Genomic DNA, 18,638 nt, shown 5'->3' with positions numbered 1-18,638 from the left:
AAGTCGAGAGGAGTATAATAAAGTGCAAGGGTTGAAGAGCGCAAAGGAGATTTGGGACATGCTAAAGACCGCGCACGAAGGAGACGAGGTGACCAAGATCACCAAGCGGGAGACGATCGAGGGAGAGATCGGTCGCTTCCGGCTTCGCCAAGGGGAGGAGCCACAAGATATGTACAACCGGCTCAAAACCTTGGTGAACCAAGTGCGCAACCTCGGGAGCAAAAAATGGGATGACCACGAAATGGTTAAGGTTATTCTTAGATCACTTGTTTTCCTTAACCCTACTCAAGTTCAATTAATTCGTGGTAATCCTAGATATACACTAATGACTCCCGAGGAAGTGATAGGGAATTTTGTGAGCTTTGAATTGATGATCAAAGGCTCAAAGAAAATTGTCGAGCTAGATGGCCCCTCCACGTCCGAAGCACAACCGGTCGCATTCAAGGCGACGGAGGAGAAGAAGGAGGAATCTACATCAAGTAGTACACCCATCGACGCCTCCAAGCTCGACATCGAGGAAATGACGCTCATCATCAAGAGCTTCCGCCAAATCCTCAAACAAAGGAGGGGGAAGGATTACAAGCCCCGCTCCAAGAAAGTATGCTACAAGTGTGGTAAGCCCGGTCATTTCATTGCTAAATGTCCATTATCTAGTGATAGTGAAAGGGGCGACGACAAGAAGGGGAGAAGAAAGGAAAAGAGGAGGTATTACAAGAAGAAGGGCGGCGATGCCCATGTGTGCCGCGAGTGGGACTCCGACGAGAGCTCCTCAGACTCCTCATCCGACGAGGACGCCGCCAACATCGCCATCACCAAAGGGCTCCTCTTCCCCAACGTCGGCCACACGTGCCTCATGACAAAGGACGGCAAAAAGAAGAAGGTGAAATCAAAATCCTCCACTAAATATGAAACCTCCAGTGATGAGGATAATGCTAGTGATGAGGAGGATAACTTGCGCACCCTTTTTGCCAACCTTAGCATGCAACAAAAAGAAAAATTAAATGAATTAATTAGTGCTATCCATGAGAAGGATGAACTCTTGGACACCCAAGAGGACTTCCTAATTAAGGAAAATAAGAAGCATGTTAAGGTTAAAAAATGCTTACGCTCTAGAAGTAGAAAAATGTGAAAAACTATCTAGTGAGCTAAGCACTTGCCATGATACTATTGTCAACCTTAGAAATGAGAATGCTAGTCTAATAGCTAAGGTTGACTCAATGTTTGTAATGATTCAATTTCCAATCTTAGAAATGATAATGCTAATTTGCTTGCTAAGATTGAAAAATTGAATGATTCTCTTGCTAACCTTAGAAATGAAAATGAAAATTTGATTGCTAAGGCTCAAGACTTTGATGTTTGCAATGTTACTATTTCTAACCTTAGAAGGGAAAATGATATATTACATGCTAAGGTTGTTGAATTAAAATCTTGCAAACCCTCTACATCTACCGTTGAGCATACTTCCATTTGTACTAGATGTAGAGACATTAATGTTGATGTTATCCATGACCACCTAGCTTTAATTAAGAAACAAAATGATCACATAGCTCAACTTAATGCTAAGATCAATGAGCATGACTTAGAAAATGAAAAGTTTAAATTTGCTAGAAGCATGCTCTATAGTGGGAGACGCCCTAGCATCAAGGATGGCATTGGCTTCCAAAAGGGAGACAATGTCAAACTTAATGCCCCTCCTAAAAGATTGTCAAACTTTGTTAAGGGCAAGGCTCCCATGCCTGAGGATAACGAGGGTTACATTTTGTACCCTGTCGGTTATCCCGAGAGCAAAATAAGGAGAATTCATTCTAGGAAGTCTCACTCTGGCCCTAATCATGCTTTCATATATAAGGGTGAGACATCTAGCTCTAGGCAATCAACACGTGCTAAATTGCCTAAGAAGAAAACTCCTACTGCATCAAATGATCATGACATTTCATTTAAAACTTTTGATGCATCTTATGTTTTAACTAACAAATCAGGCAAGGTAGTTGCCAAGTATGTTGGGGGCAAACACAAGGGCTCCAAGACTTGTGTTTGGGTACCCAAAGTTCTTGTATCTAATGTCAAAGTACCCAAAACCATTTGGGTACCTTAAATTAAGAACTAAATTTGTTTTGTAGGTTTATGCATCCGGGGGCTCAAGTTGGATCATCGATAGCGGGTGCATAAACCACATGACCGGGGAGAAGAAGATGTTCTCCTCCTATGAGAAAAACCAAGATCCCCAACGAGCTATCACATTCGGGGATGGAAATCAAGGTTTGGTCAAAGGATTGGGTAAAATTGCTATATCTCCTGACCACTCTATTTCAAATGTTTTTCTCGTAGACTCTTTAGATTACAACTTGCTTTCAGTTTCACAATTATGTAAAATGGGCTACAACTGTCTTTTTACGGATACAGGTGTCACTGTCTTTAGAAGAAGTGATGATTCAATAGATTTAAGGGAGTGTTAGAGGGTCAGCTATACTTAGTAGATTTTGATAAAGCTGAACTCGACATTTGCTTAATTGCTAAGACTAACATGGGCTGGCTCTGGCATCGCCGACTAGCACATGTTGGAATGAAGAATCTTCACAAGCTTCTAAAGGGAGAACACATTTTGGGACTAACAAATGTTCATTTTGAGAAAGACAAGGTTTGTAGCGCATGTCAGGCAGGGAAGCAAGTTGGTGTTCATCATCCACACAAGAACATTATGACGACTGACAGGCCACTCGAGCTCCTACACATGGACCTATTCAGCCCAATAGCTTACATAAGCATCGGCAGGAGTAAGTACTGTCTAGTTATTGTGGATGACTATTCTCGCTTCACTTGGGTGTTCTTTTTGCAGGAAAAATCTCATACCCAAGAGACCTTAAAGGGATTCTTGAGATGAGCTCAAAACGAGTTCGGCTTAAGGATCAAGAAAATAAGAAGCGACAACGGGACGAAGTTCAAGAACTCACAAATCGAAGGCTTCCTTGAGGAGGAGGGCGTCAAGCATGAGTTCTATTCTCCCTACACCCCACAACAAAATGGTGTAGTGGAGAGGAAGAATAGAACTCTATTGGACATGGCACGAACCATGCTTGATGAGTATAAGACTTCGGATCGGTTTTGGGCCGAGGCGGTCAACACCGCTTGCTACGCCATCAACCGGTTATATCTACACCGAATCCTCAAGAAGACATCATATGAACTCCTAACCGGTAAAAAGCCCAATATTTCATATTTTAGAGTCTTTGGTAGCAAATGCTTTATTCTTGTTAAAAGAGGTAGAAAATCTAAATTTGCTCCTAAGACTGTAGAAGGCTTTTTACTAGGATATGATTCAAACACAAGGGCATATAGAGTCTTTAACAAGTCCTCAGGACTAGTTGAAGTTTCTTGTGACGTTGTGTTTGATGAGACTAACGGCTCTCAAGTAGAGCAAGTTGATCTTGATGAGATAGGTGATGAAGAGGCTCCGTGTGTTGCGCTAAGGAACATGTCCATTGGGGATGTGTGTCCTAAGGAATTCGAAGAGCCACCACATGCACAAGATCAACCATCTTCCTCCACACAAGCATCTCCACCCACTCAAGATGAGGATGGGGCTCATAATGATGGAGAAAATCAAGAAGTTGAGCCACCTCAAAAGGAGAGCAATGATCAAGGGGGATATGCCCATGATCAAGATGAGGAAGATGAACAAGTTCCAAGGCCGCCACACCCAAGAGTCCACCAAGCAATCCAGCGAGATCACCCCGTCAACACCATCCTCGGCGACATTCATAAGGGGGTAACCACTAGATCTCGTGTTGCACATTTTTGTGAGCATTACTCTTTTGTTTCCTCTATTGATCCACACAGGATAGAGGAAGCACTACAAGATTCGGATTGGGTGGTGGCGATGTAAGAGGAGCTCAACAACTTCACTAGGAATGAGGTATGGCATTTAGTTCCACGTCCTAACCAAAATGTTGTAGGAACCAAGTGGGTCTTCCGCAACAAGCAAGATGAGCATGGTGTGGTGACAAGGAACAAAGCCCGACTAGTGGCCAAGGGATATTCACAAGTCGAAGGTTTGGATTTCGGTGAAACCTATGCACCCGTAGCTAGGCTTGAGTCAATTCGCATATTACTTGCCTATGCTACTTACCATGGCTTTAAGCTTTATCAAATGGACGTGAAAAGTGCCTTCCTCAACGGACCAATCAAGGAAGAGGTCTATGTTGAGCAACCTCCCGGCTTTGAAGATAGTGAGTACCCTAACTACGTATAAAAACTCTCTAAGGCGCTTTATGGGCTCAAGAAAGCCCCAAGAGCATGGTATGAATGCCTAAGAGATTTTCTTATCACTAATGGCTTCAAAGTCGGATCCTACTTTATTTACTAAAACTCTCAACAATGATTTGTTTGTATGCCAAATTTATGTTGATGATATTATATTTGGGTCTACTAACGAATCTACATGTGAAGAATTTAGTAGGATCATGACACAGAAATTTGAGATGTCGATGATGGGGGAGTTGAAGTACTTCTTGGGATTTCAAGTGAAGCAACTCCAAGAGGGTACCTTCATTAGCCAAACAAAGTATATTCAAGACATTCTAAACAAGTTTGGGGTGAAGGATGCCAAGCCCATCAAGACACCCATGGGAACCAATGGACATCTCGACCTCGACACGGGAGGTAAATCCGTAGATCAAAAGGTATACCAGTCGATGATAGGTTCTTTACTCTATTTATGTGCATCTCGACCGGACATAATGCTTTCAGTATGCATGTGTGCAAGATTCCAAGCCGACCCTAAGGAAGCTCACCTTACGGCCGTAAAACGAATCTTGAGATACTTAGTTCATACTCCTAAGTTTGGGCTTTGGTACCCTCGGGGATCCATATTCGATTTAATTGGTTATTCGAATGCCGATTGGGCGGGGTGTAAAATTAATAGAAAGAGCACATCGGGGAATTGCCAGTTCTTGGGAAGGTCCCTGGTGTCTTGGGCTTCAAAGAAGCAAAATTTCGTAGCTCTTTCTACCACCGAAGCCGAGTATATTGCCACAGGCCATTGTTGCGCGCAATTACTTTGGATGAGGCAAACCCTTGGGGACTATGGTTACAAATTAACCAAAGTTCCTCTTCTATGTGATAATGAGAGTGCAATCCGCATGGCGGATAATCCCGTTGAGCATAGCCGCACTAAACACATAGCCATTCGGTATCATTTCTTAAGGGATCACCAACAAAAGGGAGATATCGAGATTGCATATATTAACACCAAGGAACAATTAGCCGATATCTTTACCAAGCCACTAGATGAACAAACTTTTAACAAACTTAGGCATGAGCTAAATATTCTTGATTCTCGGAATTTCTTTTGATATCTTGCACACATAGCTCATGAGTATACCTTTGATCATGTCTCTTTTATATGCTATGACTAATGTGCTTTCAAGTATATTTCAAACCAAGTCATAGGTGTATTGAAAGGGAATTGGAGTCTTCGGCGAAGACAAAGGCTTCCACTCCACTCCATAACTCATCCTTCGCCGTCGCTTCGAGCAACTATCCAACTTTGGTATAATCTTCACTCATATTTTGTTTGCCAAAGGGGGAGAAAGTAGTTTGAAAGGGCTTATATTTCACTCAAGTATCCGTTTTTGGCAATTCATGCCAAAGGGGGAGAAAGTATTAGCCCAAAGCAAAAGGACCGCACCACCACCTAATTTTTAAAATAACAATTTTAACATTGGTATCTTATTGTGTTCAAAAGGGGGAGAAAGTAGTATTTTCAAAATTAGTATCTTAAAACCCTCTTGAACACTAAGAGGAGAATTTTGTTGAAAGGGAGTTTTGTTTAGTCAAAGGAAAAGCATTTGAAACAGGGGGAGAAAATTTCAAATCTTGAAAATGCTTCTCAAAATCTTATTCCTTCACCTTTGACTATTTGCAAAAAGACTTTGAAATGAATTTACAAAAGGATTTGCAAAAACAAAACATGTGGTGCAAACGTGGTCCAAAATGTTAAATATAAAGAAACAATCCATGCATATTCTAAGAAAATATTTATTGGCTCAATTCTAAGTAACCTTTGCACTTACATTATGCAAACTAGTTCAATTATGCACTTCTATACTTGCTTTGGTTTGTGTTGGCATCAATCACCAAAAAGGGGGAGATTGAAAGGGAATTAGGCTTACACCTTTTTCCTAATTGATTTTGGTGGTTGAATTGCCCAACATAAATAATTGGACTAACTAGTTTGCTCTAGTCTATAAGTTTTACAGGTGCCAAAGGTTCACAACAAAGCCAATAAAAAGACCAAGAAAGGGTTCAAACAAAGAGAGCAAAGGACAACCCAAAGGCACCCTGGTCTGGCGCACCGGATAGTGTCCGGTGCACCAGGGCACTTGAAGCTAAACTCGCTACCTTCGGGAAATTCGAAGGCGCTCCGCTATAATTCACCGGACTGTCCGGTGAGTCATCGGACAGTGTCCGGTGCACACCGGACTGTCCGGTGTGCCAGCGGAGCAACGACTACTTCACGCGCAACGATCGACTGCAGCCGCATTAAATGCGCTACAGTGCGCGCCAGAGTCAGAGCACGTGCGGGAGGCGCACCGGACAGTCTACAGGGCCTGTCCGGTGCACCACCGGACAACCCAGAGGCCCCACAAGTCAGAGCTCCAACGGTCGAACCCCAACAGTCTGCTGACGTGGCTGGCGCACCGGACTGTCCGGTGCGCCATGCGACAGCAGCCTTCCAACGGCCATTTTTGGTGGTTGGGGCTATAAATACCCCAACCACCCCACATTCAATGGCATCCAAGTTTCTACACTTCTACACCTTACAAGAGCTATAGCATTCAATACAAAGACACACCAAAGAGATCAAATCCTCTCCCAACTCCACACAAAGCTTTAGTGATTAGAGAGAGAGATTTGTTGTGTTCACTTGAGCTCTTGCGCTTGGATTGCTTCTTTTCTTTCTCATTCTTCTTGTGATCAAACTCAATTGTAACCAAGGCGAGAGACACCAATTGTGTGGTGATCCTTGCGGGGACTTTGTGTCCCGTTTGATTGAGAAGAGAAGCTCACTCGGTCTAAGTGACCGTTTGAGAGAGGGAAAGGGTTGAAAGAGACCCGGTCTTCATGACCACCTCAACGGGGAGTAGGTTTGCAAGAACCGAACCTCGGTAAAACAAATCATCGTGTCTCGCTCTTTATTTTGCTCACGATTTTTTTTGCGCCCTCTCTCTCGGACTCGTTTATATTTCTAACGCTAACCCGGCTTGTAGTTGTGCTTAAGTTTATAAATTTCAGATTCACCCTATTCACCCCCCCTCTAGGCGACTTTCAGAGAGTTTGTATACATGGTTAGGGAACTCACTATCTTCAAAGCTGGGAGGTTGCTCAACAAAGACCTCTTCCTTGATTGGTCCATTGAGAAAGGCACTTTTCACGTCCATTTGATAGAGCTTAAAGCCATGGTAAGTAGCATAGGTAAGTAATATACGAATTGACTCAAGCCTAGCTATGGGTGCATAGGTTTCACCGAAATCCAAACCTTCGACTTGTGAATATCCCTTGGCCACAAGTCAGGCTTTGTTCCTTGTCACCACACCATGCTCATCTTGCTTGTTGCGGAAGACCCACTTGGTTTCTACAACATTTTGATTAGGACGTGGAACAAGATGCCATACCTCATTCCTCGTGAAATTGTTGAGTTCCTCTTGCATCGCCAACACCCAATCTGAATCTCTTAATGCGTCTTCCACCCTGTATGGCTCAATAGAAGACACAAAGGAGTAATGTTCACAAAAATGAGCGACACTAGATCGAGTGGTTACCCCCTTATGAATGTCACCGAGAATGGAGTTCACGGGGTGATCTCTTTGTATCGCTTGGTGGACTCTTGGGTGAGGCGGTCTTGGACCCTCATCATCTTCCTTGTCTTCGTCATTGGCATCTCCCCCTTGATCATTGTCCTCCTCTTGAGGTGGCTCTTCTTGATCTTCATTTTCATCATCTTGAGCTTGATCCTCATCTTGGGTTGGTGGAAATGCTTGATTTGAAGATGATGGTTGATCTTGTGCATGTGGAGGCTCCTCGGATTCCTTAGGACACACATCCCCAATGGACATGTTCCTTAGCGCGACGCACAGAGCCTCTTCATCATCTAGCTCATCAAGATCAACTTGCTCTACTTGAGAGCCGTTAGTCTCATCAAACACAATGTCACAAGAAACTTCAACTAGTCCAGTGGACTTGTTAAAGACTCTATATGCCCTTGTGTTTGAGTCATAACCAAGTAAAAAGCCTTCTACAGCCTTAGGAGCAAATTTAGATTTTCTACCTCTTTTAACAAGAATAAAGCATTTGCTACCAAAGACTCTAAAATATGAAACATTTGGCTTTTTACCGGTAAGGAGTTCATATGATGTCTTCTTGAGGATCCGGTGAAGGTAGAGACGGTTGATGGCGTAGCAAGCGGTGTTGATTGCTTCCGCCCAAAATCGGTCCGAAGTCTTGTACTCATCAAGCATGGTCCTCGCCATGTCAAGTAGAGTTCTATTCTTCCTCTCCACTACACCATTTTGTTGTGGTGTGTAGGGAGAAGAGAACTCATGCTTGATGCCCTCATCCTCAAGAAAGCCTTCAATTTGAGAGTTCTTGAACTTCGTCCCATTATCTTCTAATCTTTTTGATTCTCAATCCGAACTCATTTTGAGCCTGTCTCAAGAATCCCTTTAAGGTCTCTTGGATTTGAGATTTATCTTGCAAAAGAACACCTAAGTGAAGTGAGAATAATCATCCACAATAACTAGACAATACTTACTCCCGCCGATGCTTATGTAAGCTATCGGGCCGAATAGGTCCATGTTGAGTAGCTCAAGTGGCCTCTCGGTTGTCATGATGTTTTTGTGTGGATGATGAACACCAACTTGCTTCCCTGCTTGACATGCGCTACAAACCCTGTCTTTCTCAAAATGAACATTTGTTAGTCCCAAAATGTGCTCTCCCTTTAGAAGCTTGTGAAGATTCTTCATCCCAACATGGGCTAGTTGGCGATGCCAAAGCCAACCCATATTAGTCTTAACAATTAAGCAAGTGTCAAGTTCAGCTCTATTGAAATCAATTAATTATAGCTGACCCTCTAACACTCCCTTAAATGCTACTGAATCATCACTTCTTCTAAAGACAGTAACACCTACATCAGTGAATAGACAGTTGTAACCCATATTGCATAATTGAGAAATAGAAAACAAATTGTAATCTAATGAATCTACAAGGAAAACATTGGAAATAGAATGGTCAGGTGATATAGCAATTTTACCAAGTCCTTTGACCAAACCTTGATTTCCATCCCCGAATGCGATAGCGATTTGGGGATCATGGTTTTTCTCATAGGAGGAGAACATTCTTTTCTCCCCATTCATGTGGTTTGTGCACCCGCTGTCAATTATCCAACTTGAGCCCCCGGATGCATAAACCTACAAAACAAATTTAGGCCTTGTTCTTAGGTACCCAAATGGTCTTGGGTCCTTTCACGTTAGAAACAAGCACCTTGGGTACCCAAACACAAGTCTTTGACCCCTTATGTTTGGCCCCAACATATTTGGCAACTACTTTGCCTGATTTGTTAGTTAAAACATATGAAGCATCAAAAGTCTTAAATGAAATGTTATGATCATTTGATGCAATAGGAGATTTCTTTTTAGGCAAATTAACATGGGTTGATTGCCTAGAGCTAGATGCCTCACTCTTATACATAAAAGCATGATGAGAAACAGAGTGAGACTTCCTAGAATGAATTCTCCTAATCTTGTGCTCGGGATAACCAGCAGGATATAAAATGTAACCATCGTTATCCTGAGCCATGGGAGCTTTACCCTTAACAAAATTAGACAATCTTTTAGGGGTTTTAAGCTTGACATTGTCGCCATGTTGGAAACCAATGCCATCCTTAATCCCAGGGCGTCTCCCATTATAGAGCATGCTTCTAGCAAATTTGAATTTTTCATTTTCTAAGTCATGCTCATTAATTTTAGCACTAAGTTGAGCAATGTGATCATTTTGTTGTTTAATTAAGGCTAGGTGATCATGGATAGCATCAACATTAATGTCTCTACATCTAGTACAAATAGTAACATGCTCAATGGTAGATGTAGAGGGTTTGCAAACATTTAATTCATCAATCTTAGCATGTAACATGACATTCTCATTTCTAAGATTGGAAATAATATCATTGCAAACATTTAAGTTTTTAGCCTTAGTAATCAATTTATCATTTTCTATCTTAAGGCTAGCAATTGATTCATTTAACTTGTCCATCTTAGCAATCAAATTAGCATTATCATTTTTAAGTTTGACAAGAGAATCATCACAAACATTTAAATTCTTAACCTTAGCAATTAATTTAGAATTCTCATTTCTAAGGTTGGAAATAGTATCATGGCAAGTGCTTAGCTCACAAGTTAATTTTTCACATTTTTCTACTTCCTAAGCATAAGCATTTTTAACCTTAACATGCTTCTTGTTTTCTTTAATAAGGAAGTCCTCTTGGCTATCCAAGAGTTCATCCTTCTCATGAATAGCACTAATCAGTTCATTCAATTTTTCCTTTTGTTGCATGTTAAGGTTGGCAAAAAGTGTGAGCAAATCATCCTCATCATCACTAGAGCTAGCCTCATCACTAGATGTTGCATATTTAGTGGAAGCTCTAGATTTTACCTTCTTCTTTTTGCCGTCCTTTGCCATTAGGAACTTGTGGCCGACGTTGGGGAAGAGAAGGCCTTTAGTGACGGTGATGTTGGCGGCGTCCTCATCGGAGGAGGAGTCGGTGGAGCTCTCATCGGAGTCCCATTCCCGACACACATGAGCATCGCCGCCCTTCTACTTGTAATATTTCTTCTTTTCCATCCTTCTCCCCTTCTTGTCGTCGCCCCTGTCACTATCGCTTGATAATGGACATTTAGTAATAAAATGATTGGGCTTACCACACTTGTAGCAAACTTTCTTGGAGCGGGGCTTGTAGTCCTTCCCCCTCCTTTGCTTGAGGACTTGACGGAAGCTCTTGATGATGAGCGTCATCTCCTCGTTGTCGAGCTTGGAGGCGTCGATGGGGAGTCTACTTGGTGTAGACTCTTCTTTCTTCTCCTCCGTCGCTTTGAATGCGACGGGTTGCACCTCGGGTGTGGAGGTGGCACCTCGCTCGATGATTTGTTTGGAGCCCTTGATCATCAATTCAAAGCTCACAAACTTTCCTATAACTTTCTCGGGAGACATTAGTTTATATCCAGGATCACCACGAATTAATTGAACTTGTGTAGGGTTAAGAAAAAGAAGTGATCTTAGAATAACCTTGACCATTTCATGGTCATCCCATTTGGATAGGGAAGTTTGTGAGCTCTGAATTGATAATCAAAGGCTCCAAACAAATCATTGAGCGAGGCGCCACCTCCACACTCGAGGTGCAACCCATCGCATTCAAAGCGACGGAGGAGAAGAAAGAAGAGTCTACATCAAGTAGGATCCCCATCGACGCCTCCAAGCTCGACAACGAGGAGATGGTGCTCATCATCAAGAGCTTCCGCCAAATCCTCAAGCAAAGGAAGGGGAGAGATTACAAACCCCGTTGCAAGAAGGTTTGCTACAAGTGTGGCAAGCCCGGTCACTTTATAGCAAAATGTCCTATTTCTAGTGACAGGGGCGACGACAAAAAGGGAAGAAGGAAGGAAAAGAAGAGATACTACAAGAAGAAGTGCGGCGATGCCCATGTATGCCGGGAGTGGGACTCCGATGAGAGCTCCACCGACTCCTCCTCCGACGAGGACGCCACCAACATCGCCGTCTACAAGGGTCTCCTCTTCCCCAACGTCGGCCACAAGTGCCTCATGGCAAAGGACGACAAAAAGAAGAAGGTAAAATCTAGAGCTTCCACTAAATATGCAACATCTAGTGATGAGGCTAGTTCTAGTGATGATGAGGATGATTTGCTCACACTTTTTGCCAACCTAAACATGCAACAAAAGGAAAAATTGAATGAATTAATTAGTGCTATTCATGAGAAGGATGAACTCTTGGATAGCCAAGAGGACTTCTTTATTAAGGAAAACAAGAAGCATGTTAAGTTAAAAAATGCTTATGCTCAGGAAGTAGAAAAATGTGAAAAATTAACTAGTGACACTATCTCTAACCTTAGAATTGAAAATGCCAAATTAATTGCTAAGGTTGAGAAATTAAATGATTGTGATGATTCTCTTGTCAACCTTAAAAATGATAATGCTAGTTTGATTGCTAAGATTGACAAGTTGAACAAATCACTTTCTAGCCTTAAGATTGAGAATGATAATTTAATTGCTAAGGCTATGGATTTAAATGTTTGCAATGATTCTATTTCCAATCTTAGAAATGAGAATGCCATGTTACATGCTAAGATTGATGAATTAAATGCTTGCAAACCCTCTACATCTACTGTTAGCCATGTTTCCATTTGTACTAGATGTAGAGACATTAATGTTGATGCTATCCATGATCACCTAGCTTTAATTAAACAACAAAATAATCACATAGCTCAACTTAGTGCTAAAATCAATGAGCATGACTTAGAAAATGAAAAATTTAAATTTGCTAGAAGTATGCTCTATAGTGGGAGACGCCCTAGCATTAAGGATGGTATTGGCTTCCAACAGGGAGACAATGTCAAGCTTAATGCCCCTAAAAGATTGTCTAATTTTGTTAAGGGTAAGGCTCCCATGGCTCAGGATAACGAGGGCTATATTTTATATCCTGCTGGTTATCCCGAGCACAAGATTAGGAGAATTCATTCTAGGAAGTCTCACTCTGGCTCTCATCATGCTTTTATATATAAGAGTGAGGCATCTAGTTATAGGCAATCCACTCACGTTAAATTGCCTAAAAAGAAATCTCCTATTGCATCAAATGAATGTAATGTTTCATTCAAAACTTTTGATGCTTCATATGTTTTAACTAACAAATCAGGCAAAGTAGTTGCCAAATATGTTGGGGGCAAACACAAGGGCTCCAAGACTTGTGTTTGGGTACCCAAGGTGCTTGTTTCTAATGTCAAAGGACCCAAGACCGTTTGGGTACTTAAGTGTCGGGGACCATAATTAGGGGTACCCTCAAGACGCCTAATTCTCAGCTGGTAACCCCCATCAGCATAAAGCTGCAAAGGCCTGATGGGTGCGATTAAGTCAGGAATCAGTCCATACGAGTGACTCGATCACGCTTCGCCCGAGCCTAGCCTCGGACAAGGGCAGCCGACCTCGAGGGACTTCCGTCTCGCCCGAGGCCCCCCATTAACGGCGGACACATCTCCGGCTCGCCCGAGGCCTTGGCTTCGCTAAGAAGCAACCCTGACTAAATCGCCGCACCGACTGACCGAGTTGCAGGAGCATTTAACGCAAAGGCGGCCTGACACCTCTATCCTGACGCGCGCCCCCCGGCAGAGCCGAAGTGACCGCCGTCACTCCGCCGCTCCACTGACCGGTCTGACAGAAGGACAGCGTCGCCTGCGCCACCCCGACTGCAGTGCCACTCGACAGAGTGAGTCTGACAGGCAGTCAGGTCTTGCCAAAGGCGCCATAGGAAACTCCGCTCCGCCCGACCCCAGGGCTCGGACTCGGGCTAAGACCTGGAAGACGGCGAACTCCGCTCCGCCCGACCCCAGGGCTCGGACTCGGGCTAAGACCCGGAAGACGGCGAACTCCGCTCCGCCCGACCCCAGGGCTCGGACTCGGGCTAAGACCCGGAAGACGGCGAACTCCGCTCCGCCCGACCCCAGGGCTCGGACTCGGGCTAAGACCCGGAAGACGGCGAACTCCGCTCCGCCCGACCCAGGTGTAACACCCCTGGTGTTACTATAACTAAAACTTGAGCATGGCATCATAAGCATAGGCATTGCATATGTTTGATACACCTAGAGTGCATTCACTAGGTAAAAATTTCAAACAAGTTGTATTGTTTTAATGTTTTTGCAAATAGAACCCTGGTTAAAGGACTTAACCCTAAATAGAGGTTAAAAGGGTAAAACTTAACCCAAGTTGAGAAAACATAAAAGCTTTAGGGTAAAAGTCATGAAATGACCCCAAAAATAAAGTTGAATCACATTTATACCCCTGGGATACCAGAAACCCTAATTGGAACCGTGGAAAACCCTAAAACCAAACCCTAGGGGCTTATGTGCAAAAGTGATGAACCTTTGGACTAAAGTGTAAAAACTACTATGTTTAAACATATAAAGTCATTTGGTTCACGAATATGTGGACTTGAAAGCCAAACCCTAAGTTTTGGACTTAAATGCAAAATGGACCTCATTTGAGTTCTATTCTAAGTCTGAAAATCAGAGAATTGGCTCAACTTTGGAGCTTTGCATCTTTCAAATTATAGGGTTTTTGCCCTAGGTCACCACAACAAGTTTGTAGACCAATTAATGGAAAACAACTTTGCTTAAGGTTGTAAGCTCACTTGTTAAGGAAAATCCAGAGATATTTAAGCCTGAAGTCAGGCTGTCAGACTGGTTTGGTCTGAATTTTCAGACTAATAATGAACTGACATCAACTTCAAGCCTAGATTCAAGCATGATCCAATGAGTTTTTGTGGCAGCATCATATGGCAATATTATAGAGGGTATGTTGCTTTACAACTTTGATGCAGATTTTGGGTTAAGTTGCCATTCAAAATTAAGAGAAAACTAAGCTTCAAAAGGCTCTGTCAGGCGTCTGAACTGAACTTCGCCATGGTACAGTAACTCAATTGGGGATCAGATCGCCGCGACCAAAAAAATCTCACCGCCGACGACCACCGGGCGCGGGTTCGCGTATTGGGTCACCGTGATTCGTGCGGACCGTGTGGATAACGCCGCAGGGAAATGGATCATTGCCGCCGGTGAGCTGGGTACCACCTCGGCCAGCCGTGGTACTCCTCTCCTTGTTCACCGATCGCGCGGATGAGGTCTCACCGTTGTTGAGTCATCCCTGCCGTCCGCCTCGTGTCCAAACACCTTACCACGTCGCAGCTAACCATCCTATACCTGGCCGGTGATCGCCGGAGGAGCCGCCACCGTGAAAGCCATATCTTCCACGCGCCAGTACCATTGTTCTCTCCGACCGCCAGCACATCCCGGTAAAATTGGGCGCCACCGCCGTTAGAGGCTATAAATTGCCGCCACCATCCGCTCCTTTAGGTAATTACGCAACCAGTGAAGCAACTTGTGCTTCGAATCACCCCCTAGAGCTCGCAAATTTCTCGTTTCCCCCAAATTGTTTTTCCGCCGCCGCGATGAACACCTCCCCGTGGCCAGCCTAACTCAGGTTAGTCCAAGGCTCTCTGTCGCTTGTTCTAGCATCCCTAGGCCCTCATCATGCTCGTCGACCCGCTCAATTGAATTGGGTTGCCTTAGATCACCATGAACGCTTGTGGTCGTCCGCCTTACCCGCGGTCACCATGGTCAGGGCGTTTCTGTGTGCCGTTCCTGGAATTAACTTAGGGGAAGTGTTCGGTGGAGGTTCAATTGTGTTCCTGTCACCCGGGAGCTCCAGCCATGGCGTTGGCCGGCCGGAATTGGCTCGTCGGGGTGCGGCGAGAGCTGTTCCTCGTCGTGGACCTTGGTCTGCGAAGGAATAGAAGTTTAAGGACCTTTCTGCAATCTGTCAGTGACGCAAAGAAATAGTAACCGAGCCCCTTCCCAGTTAGTTAAAAGCCCGAGGGTCCTTCTGCAAGATTTCCACGCGGGCACACGCGCGAGCGCACTTCTGCTGTGGTTGGGCCGTCCTGGATTAGATTGGGCCCAGTACTATTCACAGATTTCCCTTTTCTTTTTCTTCCAGAGCCAAATAAATTCTAGAAAATGGTAGAAAAATCCTAAAAATGTCAAACTAATTTTCCTAGATTCCTTATTTCTCATAGTATTTAATAAAAATAATTTCATGATTTGTAGATTAAATAAGGAATTTTGGGGTATTTAAAGTAGCTTAAAACATTAGTTTTGGATTTTTAGAAAATAAATGGTAATTCTAAAAATGCCCAAACTTTTTATGGGAACTTAAAACATTATTTAGAAGCCTTGGGTAGAGTTTGAATTGTTTTGGACCTTGTTTGATCACCAAACCCAAAACCACCCCCCCTGCCCGATGAACTCCTTTACCGACTCCGGAAACCCTAAGTTCCCGGAATTCCGTGAAGGAAAGTTGTATTCAAGACTTAGTTAATAAATCTTTATTATCTTTGCACTCTCATGAGCATGACATGGCATTCATTCTTATATATATACCTATATGGTTATATTTAGAAAACGAAGAAGAGAGTGAAGTGACTCAAGAGAAGACATCACCACCTTTGGAATCTCAGGCAGAGACTTGGCTCTACTTCGACATCTGCGTGTCCGAGCCTGACTCACCTACTAACAAAGGCAAGCCCCGGTGCATGCAACCCCTTTCCTTGTGTTTTTAAATACTTTTCGCACACTTAAGTCTAGTGAAATGTGCATTAGGTTCATAGGAATTGCTTGAAACCCTTTGATGCATTGCTTTCCTTGATATCCATACCTTTATAGATACTTCTGTGAAGTATCAAAATATGATTTACAAAAATGCTTAGCCTTGCTTAGATCTTGTGGTTAGAGGTTGTCCTTAATTTAACTCGAGAAAGGATGGCTTCTACCTGCAAGAATATTTTCATTTGGAGCAATGGTGGGATCTTACTGCAAAGCTCCCTGTGATGCTCTTTTCATCCTTGGGAACAGAAACAATCCTAAGGATGGAAGTATGTAAATCGAGACTTGGGTTAGGAACAGGTGATGTTCTACCCAGGTTGATTAAGGATTAACGCGTATGTAGGCTTGATGATCGAGGACCCTTTAACTGGTCACATGCCTCGTCATGGGTAAGCCTTGCCTCGGGCAGACTAAGGCCGGAATAAGATAACACGAAATGGGCGTGGAGCGGTGGCGAGAGTAGCGTGTACCCTCCGTGGCAAGAGGCTGGACGGTGGTGTATCTGTGCTCTCGGTTTGCGTGAACCTGATCCGGTCTTAAGAACCCCGGTGGCGGGTTGACATATGCAAGGGTTAAGTGCTACATATGTCGTGTGATTGGAGATCCTCAGCTGAGTATAATCGATTCAGATCGCCGTACCTTCGCGGTTATGAAGACTTGGTCACTGCCCTGCAACCTAAAGTCAGGATGTGAACACTATGGATAAAAATGATGTTGTATGGATGAGATGTTGAAATTAGACTAGATGCAAATAGAGTCTATTAATACTTAATATGGCGTTAAAAGATTGAAAGTAAGGACTCACTTTAGTAAGCTGCTTCTGCAAAAGTATAAGTTGATTTTTGCTAAAGCCTCTCCTTGACTCCTATTTATCCAGCATACCCTTGAGAGTCTTTTCCTTAGTCGGGTAAGACTTGCTGAGTAATTCCATACTCAGGGTTTATCCCTTTGTTGTTTTTAGGTGAGGAAGCGACAAAGTTTTGTTGCTTTTGCTCCAAGGTGGTATCTAATGAAGAAAAACAAGAATGAAGATACGGGAGGACTTGGTCCTCCACATAGGATCTTTTTGTTTGATAATTACTTGGGAGGAGTTTTTTGCCTCCCTTGATATGTGTACTCAGCACTCGTTTATAGCTCTGGTCTGTAATAAGTAACTTGATCTTACTTTCTAAATAAATGTAAGTTTATGTAATTGCTTCCGCACTTCTATATCTCCGATGTTCTGTAATGTCTGCAAGACGGGTGAAACGTTCCTGGTGAGGTAAGGAAAGATACCGAACTTGTCAAGTGACTTAGGAACATCTACAGGGTGTCTGATGTTTGTTGGACAAGGACAACTGTAGGTGGGCCTAATTACTTGGGAGGTTCCGTCACAGCTGGTATCGGAGCGTAGCCCTTCTTTGCAGATATTATGAGGCATCTTCAAAAGGATTTTTAAAAGTCTTACCTAAAAACTCTTTTCTCTTCTTACCTGAGTATTCTGAAGAGTCTATCTTAAAGACCAGATAGGAAGAGTGCAATGTATAGAAGGTATGAATCAACTAAGGTTGATTCTGTAATTACACATGCATCATGTCATACAAACTTTAAGTTAAACCCCCTGCGTAGCTAGTTTAGTACATGATTCATCTACCTTGTTCATACATCCTTAGTGAATAGAGTGTATCCGTTGCCCTTCTCTATAGATGAATCAACAAGAAGCTCCTACAGGAGTTGGAGAGTTTCTACGAGATTTTGGTGTTCCAGTGGTCCTGTGGCGACTACTTCAAGAGGTCGGATATACCGAAGCACCCAAGTACCAGTGGTCACGCACTGTTCTTAGAGGACAACCATGGTATGAGGTAGTAGTACGTATTCCAGAACGTGCTAGAAAACCATCTTGGCCGTATTGGATGTTCCATGCCGAAGGAATGACTCCTTGGGAGGGTGCTCAGGTAGCTGCCTTAGAGGTACTAACAACCATTTGTTACCAGAAAAGGGAAGAAATACAAGCCACATCTATGAGGTTGTTCCCTGCAGTTGCTTTAAGTGACCCGTTGGTGTATCATCACCAGGCCCGATTAATGGAAAGCATTCCTATTGGGCAGGATTCTGTTGAATCGGCATCTGCTCGAGTTTTGATGGCCGTGCTAGAGTTGCAACTTACTCG

This window comes from Zea mays, chromosome 7, assembly GCF_902167145.1.
Source record: "Zea mays cultivar B73 chromosome 7, Zm-B73-REFERENCE-NAM-5.0, whole genome shotgun sequence".
NCBI classification, from domain to species: Eukaryota; Viridiplantae; Streptophyta; class Magnoliopsida; order Poales; family Poaceae; genus Zea; species Zea mays.
Note: the sequence above shows the minus strand (reverse complement) of the source record.